Below are 18,986 nucleotides of genomic sequence, written 5' to 3' on the forward strand. Positions count from 1 at the left end.
TATTTAGTCAGTGTCCAGAGTTCAGTTTCCATGATGTGCCATAGGCCTATTTGAAGTCCACATCTTTTGACTGTCGAATTTGTATAGCTCCTCACAATCCTCAGATAACTTTTTGACGTCATGAAAAATATCTGGTTTTTGGTTGAAATCTGATTGAACTACTGACCAGTTATCTAAAAGCTACTCAATTAATAGACACCAATCTATATAAACATGTGCATAGTGTTTGTGGGCCCTACATGCATTGCATAGAAGACATTAGAACCATTACAATTAAATTAATGTTCTTTTTCAGCAGGGGCTGCATGATTCAGCTTAGCACACTTGGCAAACAACAGCTGGCAGAGCACAACAAATTGCGTTAGTAGCATATTGTACCCAGTCAACACTCTGGTCTCGGGCCTATTCCGTTTGAGACTCGAGGGACTCTAATTTGGGGGGCTTCTTGTGGGCCAAGTCTGGCAGAATCATATTACTCCGGGATCCGGCTAATGGTACTCAGGCCGAGGTCACTTCAGGTAATATCAGATTAACTTTTCAGGAGTAGGGACATTTTACGTTTTTATTCGGCAGGTGATGAAATACCAATTTAAAAAACTACGAATTTTGATATTTCACCCCCAAGTCAGATTTTGCTAGGTAATTAAAAGCCATAATTTGTGACAGTCTCTGCAGTCATATAGCTATCAGAGATGGTCCCTAATTTAGAGAATCTCCAAATCTATGCTTTTACTACAGGCTATGGCAATGTTTTCTGTAGTTGCAGTCCACCACAATTGAAGTGCACATTCACTTCCATTACATTTGTTCTAGGCTACCAGCCTGTAAAATAATAATGCACAATAATACAGGATTCCCTTACAAAACTTCACTGCTGTTAAAATGCAGTAAAACTGCAGTACAATTAAATAATGGTTATTTAATTAATGATATCTGGTAAGTTGCTGTGTGTGTTGGCTTCCAATGACCATCTTTTGTTGATGTTAATTTCTCTGTTTATTGTGTTGCACATTTTCTTCTGTTCCACTGAATGAAATGTTGATGTTCTATTATGTCCAACTACATTTGTTTTCAGAATTTGTTTAATTACACGTAGGCCTTTAATTTCAATATCATACTAAAATCCACCAGAATTTACAGAATCCTATTTTTATTCCATTTATTTCCATCAATAATTAGTACAAAATTATTGCACCTGAATTTGACCCTGAGAATATGACAATTATAGTTTCCCTTAAAGATTTTAATGAATTAACAATGCGTGCAGTAATTATATTTTACATTCAGTAGCTAAATAAGGAGGTAGGCATATCAGTTCCAGCTAAAACTTGTATTGGAATCGGTTCCTCGCACAACAATAGTTCTTTGCTTGCAAGCAGCCTGCTTTCATCAACATTCCATACGGCATGTCGGGACAAAGCAGCCAGTAAGCTACACAACACTGCTGGGAAACAACACAGGTTCTTGAAATGTATGTTGTTGTGTTTTTATAGATTTGACTGCTAAAATGGTAGTTAGTCCCTGTTCACCAGCATTCTTGTTTTCTTTTTGTAAGTAAAGTGCCAGTTTGTTGGGGAGATGAGCATCAAGGAAAGTTTTTCTAGCTGGCTAATTTTAGCTAGCTAACGTTAGCTCTCTGGCAAATCCTTCATGGACTTGGTAAATTTTCATTTTTAATTTAATTTATTTCACCTTTATTTAACCAGGTAGGCTAGTTGAGAACAAGTTCTCATTTACAACTGCGACCTGGCCAAGATAAAGCATAGCAGTGTGAACAGACAACAACACAGAGTTACACATGGAGTAAACAATAAACAAGTCAATAACACAGTAGGGGGAAAAAATGAGTCTATATACATTGTGTGCAAAAGGCATGAGGAGGTAGGCAATAAATAGGCCATAGGAGCGAATAATTACAATTTAGCAGATTAACACTGGAGTGATAAATCATCAGATGATCATGTGCAAGTAGAGATACTGGTGTGCAAAAGAGCAGAAAAGTAAATAAATAAAAACAGTAAGGGGATGAGGTAGGTAAATTGGGTGGGCTGTTTACAGATGGACTATGTACAGCTGCAGCGATCGGTTAGCTGCTCCGATAGCAGATGTTTAAAGTTGGTGAGGGAAATAAAAGTCTCCAACTTCAGCGATTTTTGCAATTCGTTCCAGTCACAGGCAGCAGAGAACTGGAAGGAAAGGCAGTCAAATGAGGTGTTGGCTTTTGGGATGATCAGTGAGATATACCTGCTGGAGCACGTGTTGTACCTGTTGTAGCTAGCTAGCTAACTTATTGACATTTTGATCTGTTAAGTTAATGACAGTAAATGTGTGTGTTTCTCTCTTTCTGTGTGTGTGTGTGTGTGAGAGAGAGGGATGATCATAACTTCTAGAAAAGATTGTGACCATGTCAACATTGTGTCATGCTAGCTACTGTATGTGTGTGAGAGAGATGGTTAATGAATACACATACACTACCGTTCAAAAGTTTGGGGTCACTTAGAAATGTTCTTGTTTTCCATGAAAACATACATGAAATTAGTTTCAAAATGAATAGGAAATATAGTCAAGATGTTGACAAAGTTATAAATAATGATTTTTAATTAAATAATAGTGTCCTTCAAACGTTGCTTTCGTCAAAGAATCCTCCATTTGCAGCATTTACAGCCATGCAGACCTTTGGCATTCTAGTTATCAATTTGTTGAGGTAATCTGAAGAGATTTCACCCCATGCTTCCTGAAGCACCTCCCACAAGTTGGATTGGCTTGATGGGCACTTCTTACGTACCATACTGTCAAGCTGCTCCCACAACAGCTCAATAGGGTTTAGATCCGGTGACTGTGCTGACCACTCCATTATAGACAGAATACCAGCTGACTGCTTCTTCCCTAAATTGTTTTTGCATAGTTTGGAGCTGTGCTTCAAAAGGTTTTACTGCTAACCTACAAAGCATTACATGGGCTTGCTCCTACCTATCTTTCTGATTTGGTCCTGCCGTACATACCTACACGTACACTATGATCACAAGACGCAGGCCTCCTAATTGTCCCTAGAATTTCTAAGCAAACAGCTGGAGGCAGGGCTTTCTCCTATAGAGCTCCATTTTTATGGAATGGTCTGCCTACCCATGTGAGAGACGCAGACTCGGTCTCAACCCTTAAGTCTTTACTGAAGACTCATCTCTTCAGTAGGTCATATGATTGAGTGTAGTCTGGCCCAGGAGTGTGAAGGTGAACGGAAAGGCTCTGGAGCAACGAACCGCCCTTGCCGTCTCTGCCTGGCCGGTTCCCCTCTCTCCACTGGGATTCTCTGCCTCTAACCCTATTACAGGGGCTGAGTCACTGGCTTACTGGTGCTTTTCCATGCCGTCCCTAGGAGGGGTGCGTCACTTGAGTGGGTTGAGTTACTGACGTGATCTTTCTGTCTGGGTTGGCGCCCCCCCTTGGGTTGTGCCGTGGCGGAGATCTTTGTGGGCTATACTCGGCCTTGTCTCAGGATGGTAAGTTGGTGGATGAAGATATCCCTCTCGTGGTGTGGGGGCTGTGCTTTGGCAAAGTGGGTGGGGTTATATCCTGCCTGTTTGGCCCTGTCCGGGGGTATCATCGGACGGGGCCACAGTGTCTCCTGACCCCTCCTGTCTCAGCCTCCAGTATTTATGTTGCAGTAGTTTATGTGTCGGGGGCTAGGGTCAGTCTGTTATATCTGGAGTATTTCTCCTGTCTTATCCGGTGTCCTGTGTGAATTTAAGTATGCTCTCTAATTCTCTCTTTCCTTCTCTCTCTCCGAGGACCTGAGCCCTAGGACATTGCCTCAGGACTACCTGGCATGATGACTCCTTCCTGTCCCCAGTCCACCTGGCCGTGCTGCTGCTCCAGTTTCAACTGTTCTGCCTGCGGCTATGGAACCCTGACCTGTTCACCGGACGTGCTACCTGTCCCATACCTGCTGTTTTCAACTCTCTAGAGACAGCAGGAGCGGTAGAGATACTCTTAATGATCAGCTATGAAAAGCCAACTGACATTTACTCCTGAGGTTCTGACTTGTTGCACCCTCGACAACTACTGTGATTATTATTATTTGACCATGTTGGTCATTTATGAACATCTTGGCCATGTTCTGTTATAATCGCCACCCGGCACAGCCAGAAAAGGACTGGCCACCCCTCATAGCCTGGTTCCTCTCTAGGTTTCTTCCTAGGTTTTGGCCTTTCTAGGGAGTTTTTCCGAGCCACCGTGCTTCTACACCTGCATTGCTTGTTGTTTGGGGTTTTAGGCTGGGTTTCTGTACAGCACTTTGTGATCTCAGCTGATGTAGAAGGGCTTCATAAATAAATTTGATTTGGGTCATTGTCCTGTTGTTGGAGGAAATTGGCTCCAATTAAGCGCCTTCCACAGGGTATGGCATGGCGTTGCAAAATGGAGTGATAGCCTTCCTTCTTCAGATCCCTTTTACCCTGTACAAATATCCCACTTTACCACCACCAACGCACCCCCAGACCATCACACCATGCTTGACAGATGGCGTACTCCTCCAGTATCTTTTAAAAAAATTCTGCGTCTCACGAATGTTCTTCTTTGTGATCCGAACACCTCAAACTTAGATTCGTCTGTCCATAACACTTTTTTCCAATCTTCCTCTGTCTGTTCTTTTGCCCATCTTAATCTTTTCTTTTTATTTGCCAGTCTGATATATGGCTTTTTCTTTGCAACTCTGCCTAGAAGGCCAGGATCCCGGAGTCACCTCTTTACTGTTAATGTTGAGACTGGTGTTTTGCATGTACTGTTTAATGAAGTTGCCAGTTGAGGACTTGTGAGGCGTCTGTTTCTCAAACTAGACACTAATGTACTTGTCCTCTTGCTCAGTTGTGCACCGGTGCCTCCCACTCCTCGTTCTATTCTGGTTAGAGCCAGTTTGCGCTGTTCTGTGAAGGGAGTAGTGCACAGTATTGTACGAGATTTTCAGTTTCTTGGCAATTTCTCACATGGAATAGCCTTCATTTCTCTGAACAAGAATAGACTGACGAGTTTCAGAAGGTCTTTGTTTCTGTCAATTTTGAGCCTGTAATCGAACCCACAAATGCTGATGCTCCAGATACTCAACTAGTCTAAAGGCCAGTTTTATTGCTTCTTTAAATCAGGACAACAGTTTTCAGCTGTGCTACCATAATTGCAAAAGGGTTTTCTAATGATCAATTCACCTTTTGAAATGATAAATTTGGATTAGCTAACACAACGTGCCATTGTAACACAGGAGTGATGGTTGCTGATAATGGGCCTCTGTACGCCTATGTAGATATTCCATTTTAAAAATCTGCCGTTTCCAGCTACAATAGTCATTTACAACATGAACAATGTCTACACTATTTCTGATCAATTTGATGCTATTTTAATGGACCAAAAATGTGCTTTTCTTTTAAAAACAAGGACATTTCTAAGTGACCCAAAACTTTTGAACGGTAGTGTATACGAAACATTGATTGTGTGTGTGTGTGTCAGTGAGAGACATTTTAAGCTAGCCCATTTCTTGAAAAGTACCCCTCAATATGGAGGCAAAATTTTTCTTGATTCATCAGGGATCCTTGTATATTTTGTATCTGACAATACATTTTGCCTATCCCTTCTCCCCCTCAACTCTCATTCTAACATTACAACACAACTGCCTTTTTCAATTCTTGACTGTCTTTTTGCAGGAATCTTCTAGCTTGGATGGCAGGATGGAGAAGGGCACAAAAGGGAAGGAGTACAGAAGTTATCCAGCCAGCTGACTAAGAAACGTAAATAGCCTATGTTTTGCTGTCCATTTGTCCATATGTCTGCCAGATTGCTGAGGGGCAACATAGAAAACATACTTGCTAGTCTAAATCTAATTTAGTGAAGACCTTAGGTAAAGGTTAATCATGATTTGGCTCTGTCTTTTCAGTCAATGACCTGATGCATGGCCTCTACAGCAGCGCTTGGCCACCCACTCAGTTACCAGTGACCTATTCTGCCACATCAGTGGAGGCTGCCGAGGGGAAAACGGCTCATAATAATGGTCTGCATGGAGTGACTTGAATGGTATCAAACATGGTTTTCATGCTTGATACCTTTACATTCACTCCATGCCAGCAATGATTATGAGCCGTCCTCCCCTCAGCGGCCTCCACTGCATCACATCCCAGGGAAAGGAGAGAGCAGAACCACCATTTCCTTAAATACATAGTCAAGTTGTGTGCACATTTTTTTTCTTCCTGTTTGATACTATGATCTTCAATGTGTATTAATTCCTATTGGCCAGCCAGCTTTGTAAGAGCTAGGTTTGTACTAGCTATGCTGATGAGCATTAACATTATTTCTCTGCTTCAGGTCTCACTGAGACTGGATTCCCCAAGAGACATGCTATTCAGCTGCCCATGATTGCCTGATCTTACTTAGAAAAACACTAAACAAAAATATAAATGCAAGAGATAGTGTTGGTCCCATGTTTCATGAGCGGAAAGAAAAGATCCCAGAAATGTTCCACACACACAAAAAGTGTATTTCTCTAAAATGTTGTGCACAAATTTGTTTATAGCCCTGTTAGTGAGCATTTCTCATTTGCCAAGAAAATCCATCCACCTGACAGGTGTGGCATATCAAGAAGCTGATTAAAGCAAGATCATTACACAGGTGCACATTGTGCTGGGGACAATTAAAGGCCACTCTAAAATGTGCAGTTGTGTCACAATACCACAGATGTCTCAAGTTGAGGGAGCGCGCAACTGGCATGCTGGCTGCAGGAATGTCCACCAGAGCGGTTGCCAGGGAATTGAATGTTAATTTCTCTGAATTGAATGTTCATTGCCACCCCCAATGTCATTTCAGAGAATATGGCAGTATTTCCAACTGGCCTGATGAAACTGTGGGTTTGCACAACTGAAGAATTTCTGCACAAATTGTCAGTAACCGTCTCAGGGAAGCTCATCTGTGTGCTCGTCGTCCTCACTAGGGTCTTGACCTGACTGCAGTTTGGCGTCGTATCCGACTTCAGTAGTCAAATGCTCACCTTCACTGCCCACTGGCACGCTGGAGAAGTGTGCTCTTCACGGATTAATCCTGGTTTCAACTGTACCGGGCAGATGGCAGACAGCGTGTATGGCGTTGTATGGGCAAGCGGTTTGCTGATGTCAACATTGTGACCAGAGTGCCCCATAGTGGCGATGGGGGTATGGGCAGGCATAAGCTACGGACAACGAATACAAATATATTTTATCGCTGGAAATTTGAATGCACAGAGATACCGTGATGAGATCCTGAGGCCCATTGTCGTGCTATTTATCCGCCTCCAGCACCTCATGAGTCAGCATGATAATGCACGGCCCCATGACGCAAGGACCTGTACACAATTCCTGGAAGCTGAAAATGTCCCAGTTCTTACATGGCCTGCATACTCACCAGACATGTCACCCATTGAGCAGGTTTGGGAGGCTCTGCATCAACGTGAACAACAGCGTGTTCCTGTTCCCGCCAATATCCCAAAACTTCACAAAGCCTTTGGGACAACATTCCACAATCAATAGCCTGATCAACTATGCGAACGAGATGTGTCGTGCTGCATGAGGAAAATGGTGGTCAGAAGTTTACATACACTAAGTAGACTGTGCCTTTAACACAGCTTGGAAAATTATGTCATGGCTTTAGAAGCTTCTGATAAATTATGTCAATTAGCCTAAGTCAATTGGAGGTGTACCTGTGGATGTAATTCAAGGCCTACCTTCAAACTCAGTGCCTCTTTGCTTGACATCATGGGAAAATCAAAAGAAATCAGCCAAGACCTCAGAAAAATAATTGTAGTCTGGTTCATCCTTGGGAGCAATTTCCAAATGCCTGAAGGTACCAGGTTCATCTGTACAAACAATAGTACGCAAATATAAACACCATGGGAACACGCAGCCGTCATAGCGCTCAGGAAGGAGACGCGTTCTGTCTCCTAGAGATGAACGTACTTTGGTGTGAAAAGTGCAAATCAATCCCAGAACAACTGCAAAGGACCTTGTGAAGATGCTGGAGGAAACAGGTACAAAAGTATCTATATCCACAGTAAAACGAGTCCTATATCGACATAACCTGAAAGGCCGCTCAGCAAGGAAGAAGCCACTGCTCCAAAACCGAAATAAAAAAGCCAGACTACGTTTTACAACTGCACATGGGGACAAAGATGGTACTTTTTGGAGAAATGTCCTCTGGTCTGATGAAACAAAAATAGAACTGTTTGGCCAAAATGACCATTGTTATGTTTGGAGGGAAAAGGGGAATGCTTGCAAGCAGAAGAACACCATCCTGACCTTGAAGCACAGGGGGGCAGCATCATGTTGTGGGGGTGCTTTGCTGCAGGAGGGACTGGTGAACTTCACAAAATAGATGGCATCATGAGGGAGAAAATTTATGTGGATATATTGAAGCAACAAACGGGTCTTCAAATGGACAATGACCCCAAGCATACTTCCAAAGTTGGCTGAAGGACAACAAAGTCAAGGTATTGGAGTGGACATCACAAAGCCCTGACCTCAATCCCATAGATAACTTGTAGGCAGAACTGAAAAAGCGTGTGCAAGCAAGGAGGCCTACAATCCTGACTCAGTTACACCAGCTCTGTCAGGAGGAATGGGCCAACATTCACCCAACTTATTGTGGGAAGCTTGTGGAAGGATACCTGAAACGTTTGACCCAAGTTAAACAATTTAAAGGCAATGCTACCAAATATGAATTGAGTGTATGTAAACCTCTGACCCACTGGGAATGTGATGAAAGAAATAAAAGCTGAAATAAAAAATTATCTGTACTATTATTCTGACATTTCACATTCTTAAAATAAAGTGGTGATCTTAACTGACCTAAAACAGGGAATTTTTACTAGGATTAAATGTCAGGAATTGTGAAAAACTGAGTTTAAATGTATTTGGCTAAGGTGTATGTAAACTTTCGACTTCAACTGTATGTATGTATGTATGTATGTATGTATGTATGTGTATATATAAATAAATATATATATATATATATATATATATATATATATATATATATATATATATATATATATATATATATTTTTTTTTTTTTTTATTTTTTATTTTAAATCGGCCGATTAATCGGTATCGGCTTTTTTTGGTCCTCCAATAAATCGGTATCGGTGTTGAAAAATCATACTCCGTCGACCTCTAGCATGTAATGTCAGGGTTGAATTATGAAACAATTACTGTATGCAGATCTGCAAACATTTTTGATGTAGATTTGCACTGCTTTATCTATTTTAAAATGAAAGAATATGGCCTCCCGAGTGGCGCACTGCATCGCAATGCTAGCTGTGCCACTAGAGATTCTGGGTTCGAGTCCAGGTTCTGTCGTGACCGGTAGACCCATGGGGCGGCACAGAATTGGCCCAGCGTCGCCCGGGTTAGGGGAGGGTTTGGCCGGCAGGGATGTCCTTGTCCCAACGCGCACTAGCGACTCCTGTGGCGGGCCGGGCACAGTGCACGCTAACACAATCGCGAGGTGCACAATGTTTCCTCCAACACATTGGTGCGGCTGGCTTCCAGGTTAAGTGGGCATTGCGTCAAGAAGCAGGGCGGCTAGGCTGGGTTGTGTTTCGGAGGACACACGCCTCTCTGCCTTCGCCTCTCCCGAGTCCGTACGGGAGTTGCAGCGATGAGACAAGACTGTAACTACCAATTGGATACCATGAAACTTGGGAGAAAACGGGGTAAAGGAAACAAAAATGTAAGAATATGTTGTATATATAAACTTTATATTGGTGACTACGGAAACAGAATTATGACCAGCTGGTTGTGTGGTGGTCAGAAAAATAAGTAATATTCTGTCCAGAAAAAAAACATCCCTTTTCAACCAGTTTTCAACCATGTCCATTCTTTTTTCTTTTCAGGTTTTGCCCACTGGGTTCTCGGTGTGGCCAGTCTACTTTTCTTGGGTAAAATGCTCGATTAACTTTAAGCAAAACATTAGGAAATGTAGCGGGCTACATTCTTTCTACGATAAACATTAGAAATATGATGGCCATGCCTCGTTTTTGTCACAAAGACCTTGCTTTTTCATTGTAAGTTAATTTACTTCTGTGGCTGCCAGCCAAATAGCATTGCATGTCTGTTGTCATCTGATGAAAATTAAGCTATTTTCTGCCAAATGTTTTGCAGTAATGTATTTTCTGTTAAGGAAAACTATAGTTGCATGTCCCTGATCACTCTTGAAGCAACAAAAAAAACACTTAGCTTAGCAACTGAGCCACACGGTCCCGTGTGGCTCAGTTGGTAGAGCATGGCGCTTGCAACGCCAGGGTTGTGGGTTCATTCCCCACGGGGGGACCAGGATGAATATGTATGAACTTTCCAATTTGTAAGTCGCTCTGGATAAGAGCGTCTGCTAAATGACTTAAATGTAAATGTAAATGTAATATAAAATGTGACCCTTTCAAATAAACATCTGGACTCTCCTTCCCGCTTTCTCCCATTTACAAACACACGACTGGCTCAACTGTTCTGGACAACTACGGTAAGCTTCATAAAGTAAAATAATGTGACAGGTGAAAAAAAGAACGCGATCTGCTCTATCTCCTAACGTATTGCAAAGTCTACTGCAGGCATTTACTTAAAGTAGCAACAAATATGAACATTTATTGAATAACGTAATAGTTTCAACGGCATTGAAAAACCATCCCATGGCTATTTCCAAATACCCCGGTATACGGTACACCGCCCAAGCCTAATCAGTGATTTTTACCCAAGTGGGGCTGGGCGATATTGCCAAAATATTATATCACGGTATTTTTTTTTAAATTGGACGGTATGACGGTATTTTACTGTATTTTTTGTTTTTGAATAATACAAGTTCTACATTTGCTTTATGAGTAGTGAGTGATCCTAGGGTGGCAACACATACATTCTAAGTGATATCAATGAGTCTTTCTCCATTCTGATTGTATTATACTGTTCAATTCAACTTTAACCAAAACAAATTTCAGCACTTTTATCATTTCTGCATTTCCTGCACTCAATTGCAGTGGTGGAAAAAGTACCCAATTGTCATATTTCAGTAAAAGTAAAAATACGTTAATAGAAAATGACTCAAGTAAAAGTGAAAGTCACCCAGTAAAATACTACTTGAGTAAAAGTCTAAAAGTATTTGGTTTTAAATATACACTGCTCAAAAAAATAAAGGGAACACATCCTAGATCTGAATGAATGAAATATTCTTATTAAATACTTTTTTCTTTACATAGTTGAATGTGCTGACAACAAAATCACACAAAAATTCTCAATGGAAATCAAATTTATCAACCCATGGAGGTCTGGATTTGGAGTCACACTCAAAATGAAAGTGGAAAACCACACTACAGGCTGATCCAACTTTGATGTAATGTCCTTAAAACAAGTCAAAATGAGGCTCAGTAGTGTGTGTGGCCTCCACGTGCCTGTATGACCTCCCTACAACGCCTGGGCATGCTCCTGATGAGGTGGCGGATGGTCTCCTGATGGATCTCCTCCCAGACCTGGATTAAAGCATCCGCCAACTCCTGGACAGTCTGTGGTGCAACGTGGCGTTGGTGGATGGAGCGAGACATGATGTCCCAGATGTGCTCAATTGGATTCAGGTCTGGGGAACGGGCGGGCCAGTCCATAGCATCAATGCCTTCCTCTTGCAGGAACTGCTGACACACTCCAGCCACATGAGGTCTAGCATTGTCTTGCATTAGGAGGAACCCAGGGCCAACCGCACCAGCATATGGTCTCACAAGGGGTCTGAGGATCTCATCTCGGTACCTAATGGCAGTCAGGCTACCTCTGGCGAGCACATGGAGGGCTGTGCGGCCCCCCAAAGAAATGCCACCCCACACCATGACTGACTCACCGCCAAACCGGTCATGCTGGAGGATGTTGCAGGCAGCAGAACGTTCTCCACGGCGTCTCCAGACTGTCATGTCTGTCACATGTGCTCAGTGTGAACCTGCTTTCATCTGTGAAGAGCACAGGGCGCCAGTGGTGAATTTGCCAATCTTGGTGTTCTCTGGCAAATGCCAAACGTCCTGCACGGTGTTGGGCTGTAAGCACAACCCCCACCTGTGGATGTCGGGCCCTCATACCACCCTCATGGAGTCTGTTTCTGACACATGCACATTTGTGGCCTGCTGAAGGTCATTTTGCAGGGCTCTGGCAGTGCACCTCCTTGCACAAAGGCGGAGGTAGCGGTCCTGCTGCTGGGTTGTTGCCCTCCTACGGCCTCCTCCACGTCTCCTGATGTACTGGCCTGTCTCCTGGTAGCGCCTCCATGCTCTGGACACTACGCTGACAGACACAGCAAACCTTCTTGCCACAGCTCGCATTGATGTGCCATCCTGGATGAGCTGCACTACCTGAGCCACTTGTGTGGGTTGTAGACTCCGTCTCATGCTACCACTAGAGTGAAAGCACCGCCAGCATTCAAAAGTGACCAAAACATCAGCCAGGAAGCATAGGAACTGAGAAGTGGTCTGTGGTCACCACCTGCAGAACCACTCCTTTATTGGGGGTGTCTTGCTAATTGCCTATAATTTCCACCTGTTGTCTATTCCATTTGCACAACAGCATGTGAAATTTATTGTCAATCAGTGTTGCTTCCTAAGTGGACAGTTTGATTTCACAGAAGTGTGATTGACTTGGAGTTACATTGTTTAAGTGTTCCCTTTATTTTTTTGAGCAGTGTACTTAAGTATCAAAAGTAAAAGTATAAATAATTTCAAATTCCTTAGATTAAGCAAACCAGATAGCACCATTTTCTTGTTTTTTTTAATTGACGGATAGCCAGGGGCACACTCCAACACTCAGACATCATTTACAAACAAAGCATTTGTGTTTAGTGAGTTCTCCAGGTCAGAGATGACCAGGGATGTTCTCTTGACAAGTGCGTGAATTGGACCATTTTCCTGTCCTGCTAAGCATTCAAAATGTAACGAGTACCTTTAGGTGTCAGAGAAAAAAAGTACAGTATTTTGTTAAGGAATGTAGTGAAGTATAAGTTGTCAAAAATAAAAATAGTAAAGTACAGATACCAAAAAAAACTTAAGTAGTACTTGAAAGTATTTTTACGCCACTGCTCAATTGAGATAATTTCCACACTGGAAATAGGACTGCACGATATGGGCAAATAATCTAGGACTTATTTTTAACCAAATGTTGCAATTGCAATTTGACTTGCAAATTAGAATTAGAGCAAAACTGTTGGACTCATGGAAATAGAATGACTATTTTAATTATATAGTTAGAATATAATAGTGGGCACTTTTAATACAGTGTTATTTGAGATGAAAAGGAATTAAAATGCCAGGTAGGAGTTATTGTGACAGGGTAGGAAATAAAGTGCTGATAAGTGTTTCATAGGGGACCCTATAAGCTTTGGCTACATTGCATGTTCTCTACTTCATGTAGCTAACATATTCTTGCTTTGCATAGTCCTCTTTGATTTAGAAGATACTGTTGCACAAACAACATGCTGATTTAGGTCTACACCATCACTGGTATTATCAGGATGTATTAGCTAGCTACGTTTGCTCTTACTCAGTACATATTAGCGGCTAACAATTAGCATCTCACAAGATTTAGGGCAACTTGCTAAGAAAAGACAAACTAGCTGTTTGCTGATGTAAGTGTAACCGATGTGAAATGGCTAGCTAGTTAGTGGTGGTGCGCGCTAATAGTGTTTCAATTGGGTGACGTCACTCACTCTGACACCTGAAGTAGTTGTTCCCCTTGCTCTGCAAGGGCCACGGCTTTTGTGGAGCGGTGGGTAACGATGTTTCGAGGGTGGCTGTTCTCGATGTGTGCAGAGGGTCCCTGGTTCGAGCCCAGGTAGGGGCGAGGAGAGGGACGGAAGCTATACTGTTACATTGATGCTGTTGACCCGGATTACTGGTTGCTGCGGAAAAGGAGGAGGTCGAAAGGGGGGTGAGTGTAACCGATGTGAAATGGTTAGCAGTGGTGCGCGCTAATAGCGTTTCAATCGGGTGACGTCACTCGCTCTGAGACCTGAAGTAGTGGTTCCCCTTGCCCTGCAAGGTCCGCGGCTTTTGTGGAGCGATGGGTAACGATGCTTCGTGGGTGTCTGTTGTCTATGTGTGCAGAGGGTCCCTGGTTCGAGCCCAGGTAGGGGCAAGGAGAGGGACTGAAGCAATACTGTTACATAAGAAACAAACTAATAGTGTCATTATAGAATGCTAGTGGATTTATATTAAGAAGCAAAGTGAAAACAGCATTGTCGTCATCAACATTGTTGCATGTGCTGCATTGACCTTTCAGACTGAACGCAAGTATCTGTGGTTGAGGAACATCAAATTGCGCTCCTTATGTGACAGGGGGCGTGGCTAGGTCTGTGTGGAAAGTGGCACAGAGAGAAAGAGCGGAGAGAGATGACTCAAGTAGTGAAGTAAACTATAAAAATTGACATTACACCTGGCGTAGCACATTTAACAACCAAACATTCAAATACCGGTATAGAAGGTAAAGTAAAAACCCAAACCGGTCCCTGCATCAATACCGGTATATCATAAAATACGGTATACCGCCTAGCTCTATACAGTGCCGCTACTGGACAAAGCCTGGAGCCTATAGAAAACGTTTCTGACTCTCACATTACAGAAACCAGAAACCCACAACTATGCTCTACCAACAATATTAAGTAGCATTGGTTCATAGGGGTCTTAGCCAAGCAAATTCCAAATTCATATTCAATTCAGGAGGGGGAACCTTTGTGTCTGACTTTGCATTACAACTCACTTTTTAACAGCAAAATGTAGTTAAGTGAGCTCTGTAAAAGGAGTCTCTTCATTTCACACAAGTCAAACTGGCAACTTAGGGGGGAGAAAAAGTAAGTAGGACCAACATTTTCACAGAATTAAAGTAAACAACTAAAAATGAGAGCTGAGGAAGGGGATAAACAAGAACAACAAATCCCCTCTTAGAAGATTTAGACTAGAAGCGGAGCTGAGTAAATAATACTCAAATGCAAGGGCCTGTTATTTCCTGTGGCATGCAGGGTGGTGTATGTCGGAATTTAGGAGAGAGCTTCAAGAGGGTGACGGAGAGGGTTGTTATCTTTTGGGCGGCTAGGACAGTAGCAACATAGGTATTGGTTTCCAGCAGTTGCGTCAGTATAGACCACACACAAAAGACAGAGCGGGCCTTCACCTTCCAAATACAGGAAAGCTCACCCCACTCAAATTGGAAATATGCTTGCAACCAACCATCACCTCCAGCACCAGCCCAACATTGCATGACTACAGGAATGTAACAGCTGTTACTTTGTGATGTGCTTAGTCCATAGTAAAAGGACGCTCTGGTTGTAAATGTATAACAATAGGCACAATACCGTTCACCAGCCACATCCTCACATTGTTGTTATGACAAGTCACTATATGTTATATGAGCACAGAACATATGGGTTCTCCACAATGGGCCATAGTGGGTGTGGAGAGATTAAATACTATGGCTTTACTTGCTAAAACCAGCTACCTTGCATTCATTGCTAATGAGGAATGAATGGACTTGAGAACCATAGATTCAAGCCACAGGTATGTTCCTTTTTATAGTGCAGCGCTCTTCTTTTGTGTAGGAAGAAGTGCTAGAAGGGCACTTCCTTTAACTCTTCTTGCAGCTGTTTTGATTGTGCACTTCTCTTAAAATTCAGCCTGGATGATGGAAACAATTCACCAACATACAGTATCGCTAGTGCTTACATGAATGTAAATTCTGCAGTGACTCCAGTGCTGAGTATGGGGGGGGGGGGGGGGGGAGAACTGTGTGTACATAAACGCATTACTGACAACAAAAAAACTGGATGGCGACGCCTCACACTACGTTAGTAACTCATAATAAAAACGGCTCTATTTAACACAGATTATTCCATTGTAGTAATTTGTTTATGGGTCATGTGCTAATCTCATTTCACTTCAAAATAGATACCTCGGTGGTGCTGTTCTTTTTTTGTGTACGACTAAAAAACGGAGGGGATTACACAAAATATAGTTTTTTCCAATACAGCAAAATGTCGTATAGCTTTGCAACAATTTTCACAACGATCGTTAACGGTGCCATCCAATCTTTCTTTTCAAGATCCTCGAAGAAAACTTTTATGAACACGTCATTCACATAGCGGGTTTCTCGTAACTTCTATGCAGTTGACTATCTCCCATAGCGTTCATAGGGCGGATACATTTTGAAAAATCGAATGAAACTAATATACCAATAGTTTACTTACTATAATAAAAAAAAACATTCCGGAATCGTATATAGTAAGTAAACTACGTGCCTTCTCAAAGTTGATACATTGTAACTTTGGATGAAAACGTTTTCAACCCTTGCTATGATGGCTACACAACACATTCGATACCACGTCTTCCCCGTTTTTGAGTCATTTGTACAAAGGCAAATAGTCACACGAAAAGGAGACATACTTACATAGCGCGGGACGACAGCTCAGCAGCATAACTGTTTTTGGTAAAGCATGACCAGAAGGTACATGAGGTCGGGGTGCTTATTTGCCCTGCCTCCAATTTCGTGTGCGAGCGCTCACGCGTGCGTGGATGTTTTAGAAATAGCCATTGAGAAACGCAAAATGTTTATCATGGAATGACTGACTCATTTTCCCTTGGTAGCCTAACGTCTGAGTTAGATTATTTAAGTAAATTTTCCATGACTCTCACAAAAAAATACAGTTTATAACTGTGGCAATGAACACAACAACACAGGGTATCTGTTGTCTGGCAGCAAACATTTACTACAGGCTATGGTGTATCCACTACCATATCTTCACTAGCATCACTTGTTTTCTCAATTATTTTAATCGCTTTTGCATAGGAGATTCGATTGAGGTGGCAAAAGTTAGAACGGGCAATCTCCTTCATCCTTACAGGGCACTCCAGGAACTCAGGATCATGATCCCCACCACAATTGCAACACGTCATCCTTCTACACACCGTTTTCAGTATACACTGTTCGTCTGCACACACTTGAAACATGGCCAAATCTTTTACAATTCTTACACTGCATTGGTTTGGGGACTAAATCTCTTACAGTGTATCTTACAGAACCAAGCTTCACATGTGTAGGTATTTGCTCTTTATCAAAAAACAATATTCATCCAGCAGGTCAGACGCCAGGCACTAACCCCACCAGGAATTCTATTCAGGTATTCAACCTGAGCATCTGTCGTCACCACTGAGGTGACTCTACTCCGAAGTTCAAAACACAAAACTTCTGTTGTTTTTTGAGGCCCACTGCAATCTTCCTCTACTCTTAAGAAATACAATTAATCAAAATAAAGTCACTCGGACAGACTCCACTTTTCCAAGCGCATACTTCACCATTTTCAAAACCTCAAACGGGTTTCCCACAAATGCATCCTTACTCAATGAAACCATCCCATCAAGAAGTGATTCATTATCACTCACACACGTATCCTCCACTCCAACAGTTCCAGTACTACTGTTGTTCATTGAAGACATTCGTCTTCACCAAATTTGCTCGACGCGCTGCTTGATTCAAACTCCGCATTCACTTCCGCCATCTTCCCACCAAGCCTCCCGAAAAAGAGCTTTCATACACAGCCCTTGATAGCTAACCTGTCTCTTATTCCACTCTTCCTTCCATCCTCCATGCTCCTCTCTCACTTGGCAGATCGCATCCAACTTTTAGGTGCATACACCGCCACCTACTGTACTAGTGTGCGAGGCCGTTCACGGCCTAACTACATTAAATTCTTGATGCAGTAATACAACATTGGGAAAAAGGAAAATTGCCCTTCCAACTATTAACCCTCTCTAAAAAAACACCACCGCATTCCACTATTTAACCCTATCTAATCCTACTCCAGACCAACGGTCTGAGAGGACAGAACACTACCACTCAACCCCCCTGCTACTGTTCTGCAGTAAATCCTCACAATCCCAAGTACTTCTCTATGAATGTTAAAAAGCCTACATTAATGAAGGACATGATCTTCCCATCACTCTCTCTTGGTCGCTGCCTATCCACAGGAATACTCTCAGTATCCCTCACCCTGTACCCATCTTCCTCTACCTCGCTCTTCAATGCTTTGTCATACAACACTTTCTGTACTACTCTTGCAACCTCAACCTGACTTTCTCTCACCGGACACCACGGAGCTCCAGCCCCATGGGCACCCCCACATCTGTCACACACAACTTTCTCCACCGATACTGCACATTCCTTCGTCTCATGCCTCCTTGCACACATCTAGGAATCTCCCTCCTACACACTGCTGTAACATGCCCATAAACTTGACAGCTAAAACACTGTAGTATTTTCGGAACAAAAGCTCTCAAGGAATAACTTACACTTCCTTACTTGACCTTGTCCGGCAAAGACTCTACATCAAAACTCAGCAGGACAGACATTGTCTTCTCCGTTTCCCCACCCTCTCGAACGGATCTGTGTTGCACCAAACGGCAGGCATCACAGACACCGGGAATCTTCCATTTATACTGATCCTCCTCAACACTTAATGCCACCCTCGTTGTTACTCCTTTCAATGGCGCCCTGCTCCGGAGAGCAAAGCAAGTCACATTTCTTGTTCCTAATCATGTGGTCCAGAGTGCCCTCTCCCTCTGGACTGAAGAAACACAATAAATCATCACTAATCCACTCTGAGTTACTCTCACCAACTCAACAGTCCCCAACCTCTTCTTCACCCAACCTGACACCACATATGGATCAGCCAAAATGCAAGGATCCATTCTCTCCACAAACCTCACTCCCACTGTGCCATAATTATGTCAACAAATCATGGCCCCTTTTGCTAAGCTCTATGTGCAAATCGCCCCTCTGCCCCCTTCGCTTCACTTCATTGAATGGGGCTTCATCACCCCCAACGCGTTCAAAGGATCACGGGCCCTACACGGATTGACCATGCCTCCACAGCCAAAGATCCTGTCGAAGGACCCTAGAGCTAGTGTGTGGTCAGAATAGGTGCTT

At 42.7% G+C, this 18,986-nt stretch overlaps 1 protein-coding gene across 1 annotated transcript in view; it reads right to left on the minus strand.

Moving 5' to 3' along the window:
- Nucleotides 1–16,549, minus strand: part of LOC120064694 (CMP-N-acetylneuraminate-beta-galactosamide-alpha-2,3-sialyltransferase 2-like) — a 50,008-nt gene extending 33,459 nt beyond the window's left edge. Inside the window, exon 1 of the mRNA XM_039015318.1 lies at nt 16,452–16,549. The gene's annotated coding sequence lies outside the window, so the exon portion shown is untranslated. The remainder of the gene's footprint in view (nt 1–16,451) is intronic.
- Between the last annotated feature and the right edge of the window lie 2,437 nt (nt 16,550–18,986).

The sequence above is a fragment of the Salvelinus namaycush genome, chromosome 2 (genome assembly GCF_016432855.1).
Source record: "Salvelinus namaycush isolate Seneca chromosome 2, SaNama_1.0, whole genome shotgun sequence".
Lineage (NCBI taxonomy): Eukaryota > Metazoa > Chordata > Actinopteri > Salmoniformes > Salmonidae > Salvelinus > Salvelinus namaycush.